Genomic DNA, 18,821 nt, shown 5'->3' on the forward strand with positions numbered 1-18,821 from the left:
TGTGGAAGAAATATATGTGTAGTTACTCTCCTCATCTAAAAGCTGATTGTTTGCAGCTTTATTTACAAATAAAAGCTTATTCTTCATGCCTTGATTAAAAAGATTTGTGTAAGAATGTGCTGAACTTGACATAGTGTTTTAAAATGCAAGTTTTATGAAATTCAATCTGTGAAATCCAAACACAACCGCAGCCTACTAGTGGCTTGTAATCAAAGAATAACCTGCTAGTTAAATGAACCATTAGCTTTGAAAATTGAAGCATAAACAGATGAATTTGCTGTGTGTATGTTCCCGCTCTGACTATTAGCCCAGGAGTTAGCCAGAAAAGTATACACTAGGCTGAATGAATGGATAGAACTCCAAACGGAAGAAACTCCAAATGGAAATAACTGCTATGACCAGTGGTGCCTTGTCATAGCTGAAGGGTACACGGTGTAACTAACTGCTATGACTGGTGGAAGTAGGATACTGATACAAATTCACTTCTCTTCTGTGTCATGTAATGGATTTCCGTTGAGAGGCATACCAAGGAAGTGAGAGGTAATGGTAGTGGTCTTCAACTTGGTAGAGGCAATAATGATGTGTGTCGTCGACAGATGATTTAAAAACAATAATATTGACTAAAAATTGGTTAACTTTTTGTCATGACCATGCGTTGGCAGTTCTAACCAATGTCAGCGATAAAACACCCTTCCTTTCAATAATTCTTTTGTTGTTCTATATTCTAAATATAGCAGTTACTGTTGAATTTTAATCATATATGCGAGCTTCAAATGAGCACATTTTTATAACATACCTTTTAACAAACATTGTAATCCATATAGAAGTTAATTTGTGGAACTTCCAGTACACTGTCGGCCTCTGACACATGAGGACTGAGTACACCTGTTTATTTCCAGAGTGAATATTTAACAGTTACAAACCGTCAAATGTGCTGTGGTACACAGTCAGTGGGAGAACATAATTTTGTGTTTGAACAGTGGATAAGAAATAATAATAGCACAGTGATTGTAAAGATAAACATAACTTGAGCCACATCAGTTCTGTCTTTCTATCTGATCCTTTGGAATTTTTTGTGGTTATAATTTAAAATAGTAAAACAGAATGAGAATTGGGGGTTTCAATAATTCTTTTTTGGTAAGTCCAAATTTTTGTTAATATGTGACGTATATTTATTTTATCTCATAATTGCCAAAATAACTTTGTTGTACAAAGGAGAAAGAGAAGGATGTTAAAACATAATCTGCTTCAGGTCTCAGGTAGGTCAAATATACTAGGTTTTCCACTGTTTCCTCACTCCTGCCTTTCTCCTCTCTTCCTGGCATTGTGAGAGGTCCTAAATACACATGATCATATCTTCCCTTGGGCCTTTCATACTTGGAGGAGGAGCAGAGTCTGGCTCAACAACTCTGCCACTAGGTATCCCAGGCTGTTTGCATTCTGACTTCCTATTTTCACACTAAGGTTATTGGGTCCCTTTCTCAACTTGACACCTCTGCTCCATATATTTGGGTTGATCCCTTCTGTATTTTTCAGATGTGCCACATTAGTGCTTCCCTATCTTCTTGGTCATACTCTCTGCAATGTCCCCTCACTTCCTCATCCTCTTACTCAAATCATTCACAGATCCACCATGATGCCCTTTCTGAATGCTTTGTTACCTCAATCACTCTCCCTGCTGGAACCTCCCATAGCATTTGGTGTCTGCACTGCTCTTGCTTTTATTGACTGCTAGTTTCCCTTTTTAATTTAATTGTGGTGAAATAGACACCATAAAATGTATTCTCACCCATTTTTAAGTGTACAGTTCAGTGGCTTAATGCCACTTCATCCACATTGTTTTGCAACCATCATTCTCATTCTCCAGAGCTCTTTTGATCTTGCAAAACTGAAACTTCATACCCATTAAACAAAAATTACCCATTTCCTCCTGCTGCCAGCCCCTGGCAACTACGATGCTATTTTCTGTCTCTAGATAAGTCTCTATATAAGATCCTCATATAAGTGGAATGATACAGTATTTGTCTTTTTGTGACTTGCTTATTTCACTTAGTACAATGTCCTCAAGTTATATCCATGTTGCAGTGTGTGAAAGGATTTATTTCCTTTTTAAGGCTGAATAATAGTCTGTTCTATATACCACCTTTTGTTTATTCATTCATCCATTCATGGACATTTGAGTTAATTCTACTTCTTGGCTATTGTGATTAGTACTGCTGTAAACATGGGTGTGGAAATACCTCTTGAAGACCCTATTTTTTATTTTGGGTGATATATACCCAGTAGCAGATTTGTGGATCATATGGCAATTCTATTTCTAATCTTTTGAGGAGCTGACATGCTGCTTTCTATAATGTTTGTACCATTTTACTTTCCCATCAACAGTGCACAAGGGTTCCAACTTCTCCCTATTTTTATCATAATTTATCTATTTTTTGTTTACTTATTTGTTGGTTTTTAATAGTAGCCATCCTAATGGGTGTGAGGTGGTATCTCATTGTAGTTTTGATGCATTTCTGAAATGATAGTGACATCGAGCTTCTTTTTGTGTGCTTCTAGGCCTTTTGTACATGTCTCTGAAGAAATGTCTATTCAAGTCCTTTGATCATTTTTAAATGGAGTTACTTGGTTTTTCTTGTAGAAGTTCTTTATGTATTATGAGTGTTAACCTCTTATTAGACATATGATTTGCAAATATTTTCTATCATTCCATAGGTTAGCTTTTAACTCTGTTGGTAATATGCTTCAATGCACAGAGGTTTTAATTATTGTGTAGCACAATTTATTTTTTCTCTTGTTTTCTGTGTTTTTGATGTCATATTCAAGAAATTTTTGCCAAACCCAATGTCATGAAGTTCTTCCCTTGTGTTTTCTTCTAAGAGTTGTTATAAGTTTAGCTGTTTTGTCCATTGTGAGTTAGTTTTTGTTTATGGTGTTTGAGATTGGTTCAACCTCCTTCTTTTGCATGTGGATATCCACTTTTCCAAACACCACTTGTTGGAAAAAAAAAAAAAAAAAAAAAAAAAAAACTGCCCCTTCCTCATTCAATGGTCTTGGCACCCTTGTCAAAAATCATTTGGCCATATATGAAAGGGTTTATTTCTGGGCTCTCTATTCTATTCTATTACAAATGGGGAACAAATGGGGAAACCAACATTTATGGAGGTCAGCTATGTTGCCCAAGTGTACATAATTAGTAAATGACCAAACTGAGATTCAAACTCCATTTTATCTCACTTAAAAGCCCGCATTCTTTTTGTTCTACCAAGCTGATCCTTGACAGGAGGAACCAGGTCTCTCTGAACTTACATTTTATTTTCCTTTCTACACTATCAAGCATAGTTGGGCCCACTCAAATGTTCAATAGCTTGTTGATGTGTCCATTGTCTACATATAAATCCATTTCTAAATGCCCTAAGAGCTTTTCTCCTCCCTGTTGAAAAGTGAAGCTGGACTTTTCAGGCAGGTAATACACTGTCACCTTGCCAAACATAATGCTTGATGTGGGCTACAGGCCCTCTCTTTGGGCCCCTAAGCGTGGCTCTCTAAATTATTCATCCTCCGGCTTGCATTCTCCACGCTCTGTCTCCAGCAATCACAGCCACTTATGTATGGGTTCCTACTACCTGATTCATAGCAGCAGAGGTGTCTTTGCTGCTTTCTTCTCCTTGTTTGTGTCTTGGGTCACCCTAATAGCAGAGGCACTTTGCCCTAGAGAAACAAGGGAATCTACTGAAAACCCATTTCGCTCCAAGGACTACTTTTCTTCTTGGCCAGAGTGGAAAAAAAGCAATCTGTGGGAGCCAAATTGATTATTTTGTCTAAAGAAAAGGGTAAGAATAACTGCTCAGGCTAGATCCCCATTCCCAGAACAAAAATCTTGAAAGTACCAATAGCCTTGGTCCATAGGTGGACTAGGAAAAGATACAATCCTGCCCTTGGCATACCCCCTATCTTGGGTTCTGAACTTTGCAGTAGGGCAGAAGTAAGGTTACAGAGAAATAAACTCTCTCTCATTAGGATAACTCCACATGCCCCTATTTTCTGAGACATTTTAATTGCAAACAATTAAGTTTGTGCGTCATAAGACTAAATGATTACTGTGTGTTGGACCATTTGTTTGATTTTTGTTTCAGAAAAGATGGTCACCATAATAGGAAAAATAAATCAAGGAGTCAAAAGTACTTTCACGCTATAACTCTTACTACAGTCCTCTGTGGGGATGTATGTGTATGTGCCTGCAAAGTAATTATGTATTTGTGTGTTTGTGTACCGTAATATCTCCAGATGCTGATTACAATTTAAACCCATGGGAAGCAATAACTTCTGGTGTCTGTTATCTTTCCCTACATGTGCACATACACTTTGGGTTGGCTATTTTTGGCCAGCTCACCTAGAGGATCAAGAATGAGTATATGACCTATGTACAGGGCTTTTCATGAGACTCCCTGCCTGGATATGAAATGGAGACAGGTGGGAAGATGGACATATTTCATTCTCCATCTGGGAAAAACCAGATTCCTTCTGAGGTCCCAGAGAGCTGGCTTCAGCTGGGGGGTGTTGACATTTGCCCTTCAACATCTGAACTTCCTGCTCTGACTCACTGCCTTTTCTTCTCTGTCTGTGGAGGGAGCTGGGCTCTGAGGGAACCTGAGGTTGGAAAGTATGAGACCATGGCAATGAGGAGACAGAAGGAAAGTGTTAACCTGTGTGGGGGTAGAGGAAAGAGCCTGCAGTTTGGAGTCAGGCAACTCTGCCTTAGCCACTTCATATTTGTGTGGCCTTGGCAAGTTGCTTAACCTTGTGATACTCAGAATCTTCCTTTGCAAAATGAACATGGTTCTTCTCAGGGTCCTTGTAACAATCAGGAAGAACCTACATAAAGTGGTTGGCGCATTGTAAGAGCTCAAGAAGTGGAAGTTATTACTATTATTAGGATTGGTCTAGTCAACAGTCTTGTATAGATGAGAATATGGGAGCCCAGAGAGGTGACATAAGTTGTCCAATGTCATGCAGTCAGTTGATAAGAGAGTCAGGACTGGAGCCTAGTGATTCTCTCTCTGAATCACTTTGCCTCCTAAGATTTGCAGCAGTGGGAGATATTAGAACTAAAACATAGTCTTTGTCATTCTTGAGGACTCTATAATCGAATGAAAGACAGATATATGAAAAAAATCCACAAGGGTACTTAAATAAAAAATGGAGAAATGAATACGTGCATGTGTGTTTGCCCAAATACAGAGTGGGAGAAAGTCTCTGCAGTTAGAGCACTGAAGAACAGCACAGCATGTATCTGGCTCCCGATTGTAGGTAAGAGAAGTGGAGTAATTTTCTGTCCTAATTTTCTTGGAATTTATAAAGCCTGTAATTGTAGAAGTCATTTTGACTCACCTGTATTTGTACATGTTCACTTTTTTTTTTTTTTTTTTTTAAATAAACTGATGTATTCTCCCAGTGGCTTCTCAAGACAGGTTCTGTAGAATGTAACCTGGCTTCTCTGGACACACACCATTTGTCTTTACTACAAGGAGAAACTGACCCTCCTTGTCCTCTAAGTGACTTGGAGTTCCCCACAGAGGGTAAGGAAGTGGACAGACAGGGCAAACATCTCTTCTGCTTCCCATCCTGGCCCATATAGCACAATGCCTGGCACACTGTAGGTGCTTCATCAACATTAGCTCATGAGATTACACGTGGGTCAGGCTCCCCTGTCCTCCTGCTCAAAGGCGCTCTCCTCCCTACAGCATGGAGACCAGTCTAGGAAATGTTTCCTCGACATGTGGTTTACGTAAGACATGAAAAGCTTTTGCCAGGGGATGGCCATATTGAAAATTCCTTCTTTCCAGCCTGATTGGTCTTACCAGGTCTGCTGGAACCTCCCTTGAATTTTTCCAACTTCTAACCCTCCTCCCAGCCTCATCAGCCAATGTGATTCTATAGGTTGTGGAAGATGTCCGGCCTTCCTCATGGATCTCCTCAGGCCATCCAGACAGTGTCACGTTTTCTTTTCCTGAAAACTTTGTATCTCTGGCATACAACTATGTGACACCTTTTGTAGCAAACTTATCCTCATCCATGTGTGTGTTTTCTCCATGACTAAGCCTACTGATACCTTGAGAAGAGGGACTTCCACCCTCTGGATCCCTCACAGACCCTCACGTGGATGCAGGTGGCCTATAATAGGTGCTTAACAATCTTTTGTTTAAGGATCCCTCTGGACCAGGGTGGTGCCTCACACCTGAAATCCCAGCACTTGGGGAGTCTGAGTTGGGAGGACCACTTGAGCCCAGAAGTTCAAGACCAAGCTGGGTAACATAGTGAAACCCCATCTCTACAAAAGATCAAAACTTAGCCAGGGGTGGTGGCTCACACCTGTGGTACCAGCTCTTTGGGAGGCTGAGGTGGGAAGATAGCTTGAATCTGGGTTGAGGCTTCAGTTAGCCATGATTATGTCACAGCACTCCATCCCGAATGACAGAGTGACATGCTTTATGTCTCTTTTTTTTTTTTTTTTGAGAAAGTGTCTAGCTCTGTTGCCCAGGCTGGAGTACAGTGGTGCAGTCTTGCTCACTGCAACATCTGTCTCCCAGGTTCAAGCAATTCTCCTGCCTCAGCCTCCCCGGTAGCTGGGATTACAGGCATGCATCACCACACCTGGCTAATTTCTGTATTTTTAGCAGAGATGGATTTTCACCAGGTTGGCCAGGCTGGCCTCAAACTCCTGACCTCAAGTGATCCACCTGCCTTGGCCTCCCAAAGTGCTGGGAGGAACAGGCTTGAACCACCAGTCCTGGCAGTGAGACTGTTTCTCAAAAAGTAAAAATAAATCAAGAGCCCTCTAGTTCTTGGACGGTATGGCTACTAACATCTTAAACTAATCATGTTGTAAGTGACCTTATTTCTATTTATGCTTTTCCTTAAAGGAAGCTTAGAGCCAGATGTAGGGTCAGTTTCTAGCAACTGCATGTGACTGTACCATCTTCACTGTACACAGCAGCACCTCCACTTCTTTGCACTCCTCTATACTTTTTTTTGAGACAGAGTCTCACTCTGTCACCCAGGTTGGAGTGCAGTGGTGCGATCTCAGCTCAATGCAACCTCCACCTACCGGCTTCAAGTGATTCTCCTGCCTCAGCCTCCTGAGTAGCTGGGATTACAGGTGCCCACCACTAGGCCCAGCTAATTTTTGTATTTTTAGTAGAAACAGGTTTCACCATATTGGCCAGGCTGGTCTTGAACTCCTGACCTCAAGTGATCTACCTGTTTTGGCCTCCCAAAGTGCTGAGATTGCAGGCATGAGCCACCATGCCTGGCCTATACTTATTTTTTTAAAAAAATCATTTATTTCTCTGTGTGTCTCTTTCATGTGTAGACTTATGTCAAGAGGTTACGAATGAATGCATATGAATTATAAAGTAATCTACTTGAAGGTATCTATGGTTAAAAATGAGCTACCCATATTAAGCTGGTAATTTTGCACTGAAATAAAAAATGAGGCCATAATCCAAAGTGGCAATTCAAGTAACAGGATGGTTGAATTGGGCCTCTTGGTGTCCTCCTGGTTTTTTGCAGGTGTAAATGCCTTTTGCAGCTGGGGCTAGGGTTGCTGATGCTTAGAGTACAAAAGAAGTCACAACTGAGGTTAGGCTTTTCTTCCTTTGCCTTCATCCTATGCAACAGCCTTTCAGCCCTTAAGGAGCTGTCCCTGGCTGGCCGTTCAGGGCCATCCACAAAGCTGCACACATCTGTTTTACTTGACACCACACAGTGGAGAAAGAAGAACTTTCTAGTGATGGGCATGAATCACAAAATTTGGTTTTTCTAATTCTCTACCAGTCCCAGGAACCCAGGCAGAAGCCTCAAGGAGATATTTGAACAAGGAGAAAATAAATACAAGAGGGGCAGTGGTTTCATGACAGTAGAATCCCAAAATGTCAGAGAAGACATCCTCATTTTACAGATGAGTAAAACAGAGGCTTGGAGAGGGGAGATGACTAACCCTATATCACATGGTGAATGGTTACCAGAACCAAGGCTGATAATCACCTGTCATGAAGACTGAGGAGACTCCTCTGGGTCTACAGCATCTCCTGCCATAGGATTCAAAATTCTGAACAGAATCTTCTGGTTCTGTCCCTTGACTGCCTCTAGGCTATGCCCTTGCTGTTTATTTAAGGCTCAAACCCAATTCTCTACCACTCTATTGAGTACTGGAAATTTGCATTTTAACAAGCACTCTAGGTGATGGCTGGAAACATTTAAGCCTCAGAACCTCAGGTGCAAGGGGACATGCCACTGGAAGCCAGCCACAGGCTCTCCATCTCCCTCCAGGTAGGCCCGGGACACTGAGTAACAGGCTGACTGACCATGCACCAGCAGGCCTGACATGATGCACTACCTGGGGAAGGACTGTCAGGACAGGGGCAGCTCCAGAAGCATTTGCAAATAAAACCTACTATGTGACCCTATGTGTTGAGAGAAACTAGCTTCTTTTCTTAGTGCTTGATCAAAAAGCCCAGTTTTGCTGTGTTGCTAACACGAAGCCCAAAATGCTGTTGCTCTGTCCACCACCTCCACTCTCTCCTCCTCTTTCCCCCAAACCCAAGACTCCCGCCCAACCTCAGGATTTCCTTTTATACACTTCTTACCTTATTTGTCTTTGAGCCCTTGTTTAGCCTCCTCTTAACTCCCACTCAGACAACTGGGGGATTTAATATTTTCTCCCAAGGGCAATACAAAAATAGTGATGACAGTGATTACAGGGTGGCCGTGCTCCGACCCTGGCTTTGACAAAGCCTTGCAGGTAAATGTCAGCATTTACCAGGACACACCTGCTTTACTTGCCCAGTTGGCTTTAGATTATGAAAGCAATTTCTTTTCTTCACTTAAAATTAGTTGCACCTCTCCCTGAGGCAGATGGCCATTTCTAAGGTTGGGCCTGATGCTGGTGCATGTATAGCTGGTTCACACTTCCATCAGGCCACTCACGTGTATGGAGCTCACACTGGCCTATGTATGCTTCGTCTGTCAGAGGCAGCTTACAAAGGAAAGAAGGCCTCGCCTGAGAGTCATGGAGAGAGAAGCGAAGAGTAGAAGAAAGGAGAAGCCTCCATTTCTCTGCTGACGCTAATTAAATGATTTGGGAGAGATGGCTGCACCGTGAGCTTGAGAGCCAGAGACCCCCAGTTTCCCTGGGCTGTATTGCCCAGTGAAGGATGGAGGGATTCGTTAAGTTGTGATTCAGTGAGGAGGAGACCAGCTAAGTGCTGGCAGCAGGGGAGGGATTACCAAGTAATGGCACTGGAGCTGTTTTGTTCTCAGTCATAGATGTAATTATCTCTCTAATAGGGACCTTGATAAGCCGATCAAGATAAGTAAATATCATGTGAGGTCTGTTTATCAGCTGGGCTGAAGGACTTCACTGCATACAAAGGGAGAAATATACAGAAAGATATTAATGTATGTGTACATGTGCAGGCATCTATATACGTAAACCTCATTCACATTCACTGGCACAAGAACACATACAGTTACACTCAGTCACACAAAGAGATATATATATGTAAAGACATACACATACAACTATATGAATATGTGCATGTGCCAACATGCCATCTTACACACATGGGTGCATGGTAATGTGTACATTCCAATTAGTCCTACACACAGGTGTAAATAGGTACATTAGCTCACACATGCAAATCAGAATAAAATGGAATAAAATCAGAATGTGTCCATGGCATGGTGGCCACTTGACTTATTGGAGACCACACTGAGCCAAGGATGAGGTTTTTTGTTTTTTTGTTTTTAAATTATACTTTAAGTTCTAGGGTACATGTGCACAATGTGCAGGTTTGTTACATATGTATACATGTGCCATGTTGGTGTGCTGCACCCATGAATTTGTCAGCACCCATCGCCTCATCATTTACATCAGTTATAACTCTGAATGCCATCCCTCCCCCGCCCCATAATAGGCCCCAGTGTGTGATGTTCCCCTTCCCATGTCCAAGTGATCTCATTGTTCATGTCCCACCTATGAGTGAGAACTGTGGTGTTTGGTTTTCTGTTCTTGTGATAGTTTGCTGAGAATGATGGTTTCCAGCTGCACCCATATCCCTACAAAGGACCCGAACTCATCCTTTTTTATGGCTTCATAGTATTCCATGGTGTATATGTGCCACATTTTCTTAATCCAGTCTGTCATTGATGGACATTTGGGTTGATTCCAAGTCCTTGCTATTGTGAATAGTGCCACAATAAACATACATGTGCATGTGTCTTTATAGCAGCGTGATTTATAATCCTTTGGGTATATACCCAGTAATGGGATGGCTGGGTCAAATGGTATTTCTAGTTCTAGATCCTTGAGGAATCGCCATACTGTTTTCCACAATGGCTGAACTAGTTTACAATCCCACCAACAGTGTAAAAGTGTTCCTATTTCTCCACATCCTCTCCAGGACCTGTTGTTTCCTGACTTTTTAATGATTGCCATTCTAACTGGTGTGAGATGGTATCTCATTGTGGTTTTGATTTGTATTTCTCTGATGGCCAGTGATGACGAGCATTTTTTCATGTGTCTGTTGGCTGGATGAATGTCTTCTTTTGAGAAGTGTCTGTTCATATCCTTTGCCCACTTTTTGATGGGGTTGTTTGTTTTTTTCCTGTAAATTTGTTTGAGCTCTTTGTAGGTTCTGGATATTAGCCCTTTGTCAGATAAGCAGATTGCAAAAATTTTCTCCCATTCTGTAGGTTGCCTGTTCACTCTGATGGTAGTTTCTTTTGCTGTGCAGAAGCTCTTTAATTTAATTAGATCCCATTTGTCAATTTTGGCTTTTGTTGCCATTGCTTTTGGTGTTTTAGACATGAAGTCCTTACCCAGGCCTATGTCCTGAATGGTATTACCTAGGTTTTCTTCTAGGGTTTTTATGGTATTAGGTCTAACATTTAAGTCTCTAATCCATCTTGAATTAATTTTTGTATAAGGAGTAAGGACAGTATCTAGTTTCAGCTTTTTGCTTATGGCTAGCCAATGTTCCCAGCGCCATTTATTAAATAGGGAATCCTTTCCCCATTTCTTGTTTTTCTCAGGTTTGTCAAAGATCAGATGGCTGTAGATGTGTGGTATTATTTCTGAGGGCTCTGTTCTGTTCCATTGGTCTATATCTCTGTTTTGGTACCAGTACCATGCTGTTTTGGTTACTGTAGCCTTGTAGTATAGTTTGAAGTCAGGTAGCGTGATGCCTCCAGCTTTGTTCTTTTGACTTAGGATTGTCTTGGCAATGCAGGCTCTTTTTTGGTTCCATATGAACTTTAAAGCAGTTTTTCCAGTTCTATGAAGAAAGTCATTGGTAGCTTGATGGGGATGGCATTGAATCTGTAAAATACCTTGGGCAATATGGCCATTTTCACGAAATTTATTCTTCCTATCCATGAGCATGGTATGTTATTCTATTTGTTTGTGTCTTCTTTTATTTCACTGAGCAGTGGTTTGTAGTTCTCCTTGAAGAGGTCCTTTATATCCCTCGTAAGTTGGCTGCCTAGGTATTTTATTCTCTTTGAAGCAATTGTGAATGGAAGTTCATTCCTGATTTGGCTCTCTGTTTGTCTGTTACTGGTGTATAAGAATGCTTGTGATTTTTGCACATTAATTTTGTATCCTGAGACTTTGCTGAAATTGCTTATCAGCTTAAGGAAATTTTGGGCTGAGACAATGGAGTTTTCTAAATATACAATCATGTCATCTGCAAACAGGGACAATTGGACTTATTCTTTTCCTAACTGAACACTCTTTATTTCTTTCTCTTGCCTGATTGCCCTAGCCAGAACTTCCAACACTATGTTGAATAGGAGTGGTGAGAGAGGGCATCCCTGTCTTGTGCCGGTTTTCGAAGGGAATGCTTCCAGTTTTTGCCCATTCAGTATGATATTGGCTGTGGGTTTGTCATAAATAGCTCTTATGATTTTGAGATATGTTCCATCAATACCGAATTTATTGAGAGTTTTTAGCATGAAGGGCTGTTGAATTTTGTCAAAGGCCTTTTCTGCATCTATTGAGATAATCATGTGGTTTTTGTCTTTGGTTCTGTTTATATGCTGGATTACGTTTATTGATTTGCGAATGTTGAACCAGCCTTGCATCCCAGGGATGAAGCCCACTTGATCATGGTGGATAAGCTTTTTGATATGTTGCTGGATCCAGTTTGCCAGTATTTTATTGAGGATTTTTGCATCGATGTTCATCAGGGATATTGGTCTAAAAATCTGTGTCTCTGCCAGGTTTTGGTATCAGGATGATGTTGGCCTCATAAAATGAGTTAGGGAGGATTTCCCCTTTTTCTATGTCTTGGAATAGTTTCAGAAGGAATGGTACCAGCTCCTCCTTGTACCTCTGGTAGAATTCAGCTGTGAATCCATCTGGTCTGGGACTTTTTTTGGTTGGTAGGTTATTAATTATTGCCTCAATTTCAGAGCCTGCTATTGGTCTATTCAGGGATTCAAATTCTTCCTGATTTAGTCTTGGGAGAGTGTAAGTGTCCAGGAAATTATCCATTTCTTCTAGGTTTTCTAGTTTATTTGCATAGAGGTGTTTATAGTATTCTCTGATGGTAGTTTGTATTTCCATGGGGTCGGTGGTGATATCCCCTTTATCATTTTTTATTGCATCTATTTGATTCTTCTCTCTTTTCTTCTTTGTTAGTCTTGCTAGCGGTCTGTCAATTTTGTTGATCTTTTCAAAAAACCAGCTCCTGGATTCATTGATTTTTTTGGAGGGTTTTTTGTGTTTCTGTCTCCTTCAGTTCTGCTCTGATCTTAGTTATTTCTTGCCTTCTGCTAGCTTTTGAATGTGTTTGCTCTAGCTTCTCTAGTTCTTTTAATTGTGATGTTAGGGTGTCAATTTTAGATCTTTCCTGCTTTCTCTTGTGGGCATTTAGTGCTATAAATTTCCCTCTACACACTGCTTTAAATGTGTCCCAGAGATTCTGGTATGTTGTATCTTTGTTCTCATTGGTTTCAAAGAACATCTTTATTTCTGCCTTCATTTCGTTGTGTACCCCGTAGTCATTCAGGAGCAGGTTGTTCAGTTTCCATGTAGTTGAGCAATTTTGATTGAGTTTCTTAGTCCTGAGTTCTAGTTTAATTGCACTGTGGTCTGAGAGACAGTTTGTTATACTTTCTGTTCTTGTACATTTGCTGAGGAGTGCTTTACTTCCAACTATGTGGTCAATTTTGGAATAAGTATGATGTGGTGCTGAGAAGAATGTATATTCTGTTGATTTGGGGTGGAGCATTCTGTAGATGTCTATTAGGTCTGCTTGGTGCAGAGTTGAGTTCAATTCCTGGATATCCTTGTTAACTTTCTGTCTCATTGATCTGTCTAATGTTGACTGTGGGGTGTTGAGGTCTCCCATTATTATTGTGTGGGAGTCTAAGTCTCTTTGTAAGTCTCTAAGGACTTGATTTATGAGTCTGGGTGCTCCTGTATTGGGTGCATATATATTTAGGATAGTCAGCTCTTCCTGTTGAATCGATCCCTTTAGTATTATGTAATGGCCTTCTTTGTCTCTTTTGATCTTTGATGGTTTAAAGTCTGTTTTATCAGAGACTAGGATTGCAACCCCTGTTTTTTTTTTTTTGTTCTCCATTTGCTTAGTAGATCTTTCTCCATCCCTTTATTTTGAGCCTATATGTGTCTCTGCATGTGAGATGGGTCTCCTGAATACAGCACCCTGATGGGTCTTGACTCTTTATCCAATTTGCCATTCTGTGTCTTTTAATTGGTCCATTTACATTTAAGGTTAATATTGTTATGTGTGAACTTGATCCTGTCATTGTGATATTAGCTGGTTATTTTGCTCATTAGTTGATGCAATTTCTTCCTAGCATAGATGGTCTTTACATTTTAGCATGTTTTTGCAGTGGCTGGTACTGGTTGTTCCTTTCCATGTTTAGTGCTTCCTTCAGGGTCTCTTGTAGCGCAGGCCTGGTGGTGACAAAATCTCTAAGCATTTGCTTGTCTGTGAAGGATTTTATTTCCCCTTCACTTATGAAACTTAGTTTGGCTGGATATGAAATTATGGGTTGAGAATTCTTTTCTTTAAGAATGTTGAATATTGGCCCCCACTCTCTTCTGGCTTGTAGAGTTTCTGCTGAGAGATCTGCTGTTAGTCTGATGGGCTTCCCTTTGTGGGTAACCCGACCTTTCTCTCTGGCTGCCCTTAAGATTTTTTCCTTCATTTCAACTTTGGTGAATCTGACAATTATGTGTCTTGGAGTTGCTCTTCTCGACGAGTATCTTTGTGGCGTTCTCTGTCTTTCCTGAATTTGAATGTTGGCCTGCCTAACTAGGTTGGGGAAGTTCTCCTGGATGATATCCTGAAGAATGTTTTCCAGCTCGGTTCCATTTTCCCCCTCAATTTCAGGCACACCAATCAGACGTAATTTGGTCTTTTCACATAATACCATATTTCTTGGAGGCTTTATTCATTTCTTTTTCCTCTTTTTTCTCTACACTTCTCTTCTCGCTTCATTTCATTCATTTGATCTTCAATCATTGATACTCTTTCTTCCAGTTGATCGAGTCGGTTACTGAAACTTGTACATTTGTCACGTATTTTTTGTGTCATGCTTTTTATCTCTGTCAGTTCGTTTATGGCCTTCTTTGCATTGATTATTCTAGTTATCCATTCTTCCGTTCTTTTTTCAAGATTTTTAGTTTCTTTGTGCTGGGTACGTAATTCCTCCTTTAGCTCTGAGAAGTTTGATCGATTGAAGCCTTCTTCTCTCAACTCGTCAAAGTCATTTTCTGTCCAGCTTTGATCCGTTGCTGGCAATGAGCTGCATTCCTTTGGAGGGGGAGATGCGCTCTGATTTTTTGAACTTCCAGCTTTTCTGCACTGCTTTCTTCCCATCTTTGTGGTTTTATCTGCCTTTGATATTTGATGATGGTGATGCACTGATGGGGTTTTGGTGTGGGTGTCCTTTCTGTTAGTTTTCCTTCTAACAGTCAGGACCCTCAGCTGTAAGTCTGTTGGAGATTGCTTGAGGTCCACTCCAGACCCTGTTTGCCTGGGTATCAGCAGCGGAGGCTACAGAAATTAGAATATTGCTGAACAACGAGTGTAGTTGTCAGATTCTTGCTCTGGAAGCTTCGTCTCAGGGGTGTACCCCGCCATATGAGGTGTGAGGTGTCAGTCTGCACCTAGTGGGGGATATCTCCGAGTTAGGCTACTCAGGGGTCAGGGACCCACTTGAGCAGGCAGTCTGTCCATTCTCAGATCTCAACCTCTGTGCTGGAAGATCCATTGCTCTCTTCAAACTGTCAGACAGGGTCATTTATCTCTGCCACGGTTTCTGCTGCTTTTTGTTTAGCTATGCCCTGTCCCCAGAGATGGAGTCTACAGAGACAGGCAGGCCCCCTTGAGATGCGGTGGGCTCCACCCAGTTCGAGCTTCCTGGTGGCTTTGTTTACCTACTTAAGCCTCAGCAATGGTGGGTGCCACTCCCCCAGCCTCACTGCTCCCTTGCAGTTAGATCTCAGACTGCTGTGCTAGCAATAAGGGAGGCTCCGTCGGCATGGTACCCTCCCAGCCAGGTGTGGGATATAATCTCCTGGTGTGCCGTTTGCTAAGACCCTTGGTAAAGCACAGTATTAGGGTAGGAGTGACCCAGTTTTCCAGGTGTTGTGTGTCTCAGTTTCTGTTGGCTAGGAAAAGGGATTCCCTTCTCCCTTGCACTTCCCAGGTGGGGTGATGGCTCGCCCTGCTTCAGCTCTTGCTGGTCGGGCTGCACCAGCTGACCAGCACTGATTGTCCAGCACTCCCCAGTGAGATGAACCCGGTACCTCAGTTGAAAATGCAGAAATCACCCGTCCTCTGTGTTGCTCACGCTGGGAGCTGAAGGCTGGAACTGCTCCTATTCGGCCATCTTGCTCCAGGATTGTAGGATGAGGTTTTAAGTGTCATGAGGGCAGTGGCCAAGTATCCTGGTCCTCACAGAACCCAAGAGCTGGGTGCATAGTGGCTGCACAATACAGTCTTCCGGGCTGATGGACTCCATGGCTTATCTGTCATGGTTTGATTATGACAGCCATGGCAAAATTGTCTTCTCTCCCATCCTTTAGTGTGAACAGCTAGAGTTTCTTGGAGCTCCTCCTTGGCTGAGATTACAATGTGCTTATGTAGCCTCTCCCTTATTCTCCAAATCGCTACTCCCAGAATTGTACCTTACAGTCCAGTATAAAATTTTATTTTCATTCCTGCTTCAAAAGAAAATGAAAGATCCATGCTAGTCAGTGTGCTTTGGGTTTCTTTGGAAAAGGAGTTTGCATCCTTGGCATAGAGAGAGACCAAATGCCACATCTGTGGGATTCAGGGCCTTGGGGGTGATGCCCATGCCCATGGGTCTCTACAGCCCACCTGGCATCTCCATCAGGCCTCTCCAAAGAAGGTCCCAGTCCCCATCACAGCAATAAGGAAACCCGAGGTGGTGTCCCTGTGGGCCAGGCAATAACTGTTGATACGGCAGTGGTTCACTAACAAGTACACATCATTATTAAATATTATCATTCAAAAGAGTGCACATTCTGTGTTTGCTTGGTCCCTGTGAGACAAAGTAAAACCACACTCACACTCTCTGTGTTGCTGGAGGAAGGGAATGCTTGCTCCCTGTGCCACAGGAGTTAGCATTTCTACTGAAGCAGCAAAGTTCAGGGACCCACGTGAAGGAGCCTCAAAAGAGTTCCCTTTCTCTGTGCAGTTCTAGAGTGTGATGAACTCCTGTCTTCATTTCCCATGCACTTGTTATTGATTCTGGCATAGACTACTCAGTGCTCTAGGAGGAAGAAAAATGAATTGGGATGGTAATTTTGAACTTTTAATTTCATCCTTTTCCTTCTCCTCCTCCACGAACTTTCTCTGTTCCTCTCTCTTATTTGTCTGTCGTCCCCTTCCTTCCCCTCCCCTCCCCTCCCCTCCTCTCCTCTGTCCTCTCTCCTCTCTCCTCTCTCCTCTCTCCTCTCTCCTCTCTCTTCTCCTCATACACTCTGAAAACCAACAGGGTAGCTACCGAGCTGTAGCCTTTGTAGCCACACTCTTAAGATGTGGAATCCCTAGGACTATGGCTTCACTCTCCTCTGATCCCCATCTTTAACATGAGCCTCTTGTTAGCCTGTCTCTTGAAGAGTGGGAGTGCAGCAGTGGCATCAGGAACTCTGAGGGCTTGTTCCAGGAGTGACTGTACTGATGTTCTCACTAAACTGGTTTTCACTTCCTCAGCTTCCACCCATTGTCTGCTGGTCTCTTGCAGGTTCTCCCTGCTGTCCCTCCTCACACCCATTTCATAAAAGCTCTTTTCCGATTCTACAAAACCAAGGCACTCATTGTTCCCGAATTTTCCTCTGGCACACTGTTCTAGGGTGTAAATGCCTCCAGAAAGCCAAACTTCCTGTATTCATCAAAGCACCAGAAACACAGAGGATGCCTCTCCTTACTGATTTCACTCATTTTCTTTAAGAAATGGTGTTAGACATGGAATATATTGGCCCTTTTGGGGAGGGCATAGACAATGGCAGTCTATGACCGTTCTGTTTCATGACCCCACCTCTTCCAAGACCTGACTATTGTCAGAGATGCTCAGCTGTTGTGGGATAATATGGTAGGTGCAAAGCAAAGAGAGTTGGGAAGAAATAATGGATGCTAAAAATGACCTTGTTACACAAATTTAATTACAAGCAGTTATGTTTATGTATTCTCAATACTCATTCCTGGGAAGCACCATTATCCGGAAAGAAAAGCGCCTTAGAACAGCTGAAAGTATACAGGTTAGGGACACAGATTGAATTCAACGTAATGGGTATGTTTTTGAGGATGGGTAAATGTTAAAATGTATGTGAATAAAGCTTTAGCTGATTTCTTTAAAATTCAGTGTGTGTTATTCAGTAAGTTAGTTAACACCTATTTTATAAAATGGTATCATGAACTATGTCAGTCCTCAGCTTATTTCTTCTTATGAAATGCTTAATATTTTCTAGATCTGATTAATGAAGAACAAAATGATACCATAGCTATAACAATGTTTTACCAGTGTGTACCTTTCTCTTTAAATAGAGGAGAAAATCTTGGTCATAAAGTCTCAGAAAATTAATGGCATCATTTCTGAAATTATATTCATAATTCTGATTTAATGATTTTCAAAAGCTGAGAGATTCAATTCATACATGTGCCCATATTTACCAAAGGACTAACAAGAGTTTGATACTTCTTGCTCCATAAATAACACACATTTGCTGAGATTACACTGAATTATTTCAAATTAAGTAGTGAGAAGCAGCATAAGGATTTATTGTTGTTTTTATAAATTATAAGAATAGACTGTATTCGCTTTGTATCAGCATAAACTTGATTTGACTGCTTTTAGTATTCTACCTTAAAAAACACAGTTCCACGATATATTGCTGAGTAATTTTTAACAATATTTCTGAAATGTCTATTAGTCCGTTTACTTAAATTCAAAAATGAAGTCAGACATTTTATGACATAAAGTGACTCTGATTGGGCTGATCATTTGATAGTCATGGCTGATGTTATTAACTAGGTTATTCGGCAGACATGGCCCCATTTACAAGTGAGCTAAGTCTATATTTAAAGAATAAGATGAGATAAGAGAAGTTTATTGTAAACATTATATATATATATATATATATTTTTTTTTTTTGAGACGGAGTCTGGCTGTGTTGCCCAGGCTGGAGTGCAGTGGCCGGATCTCAGCTCACTGCAAGCTCTGCCTCCCGGGTTCACGCCATTCTCCTGCCTCAGCCT

This window comes from Papio anubis, chromosome 8, assembly GCF_008728515.1.
Source record: "Papio anubis isolate 15944 chromosome 8, Panubis1.0, whole genome shotgun sequence".
In the NCBI taxonomy this organism is placed as follows: Eukaryota; Metazoa; Chordata; class Mammalia; order Primates; family Cercopithecidae; genus Papio; species Papio anubis.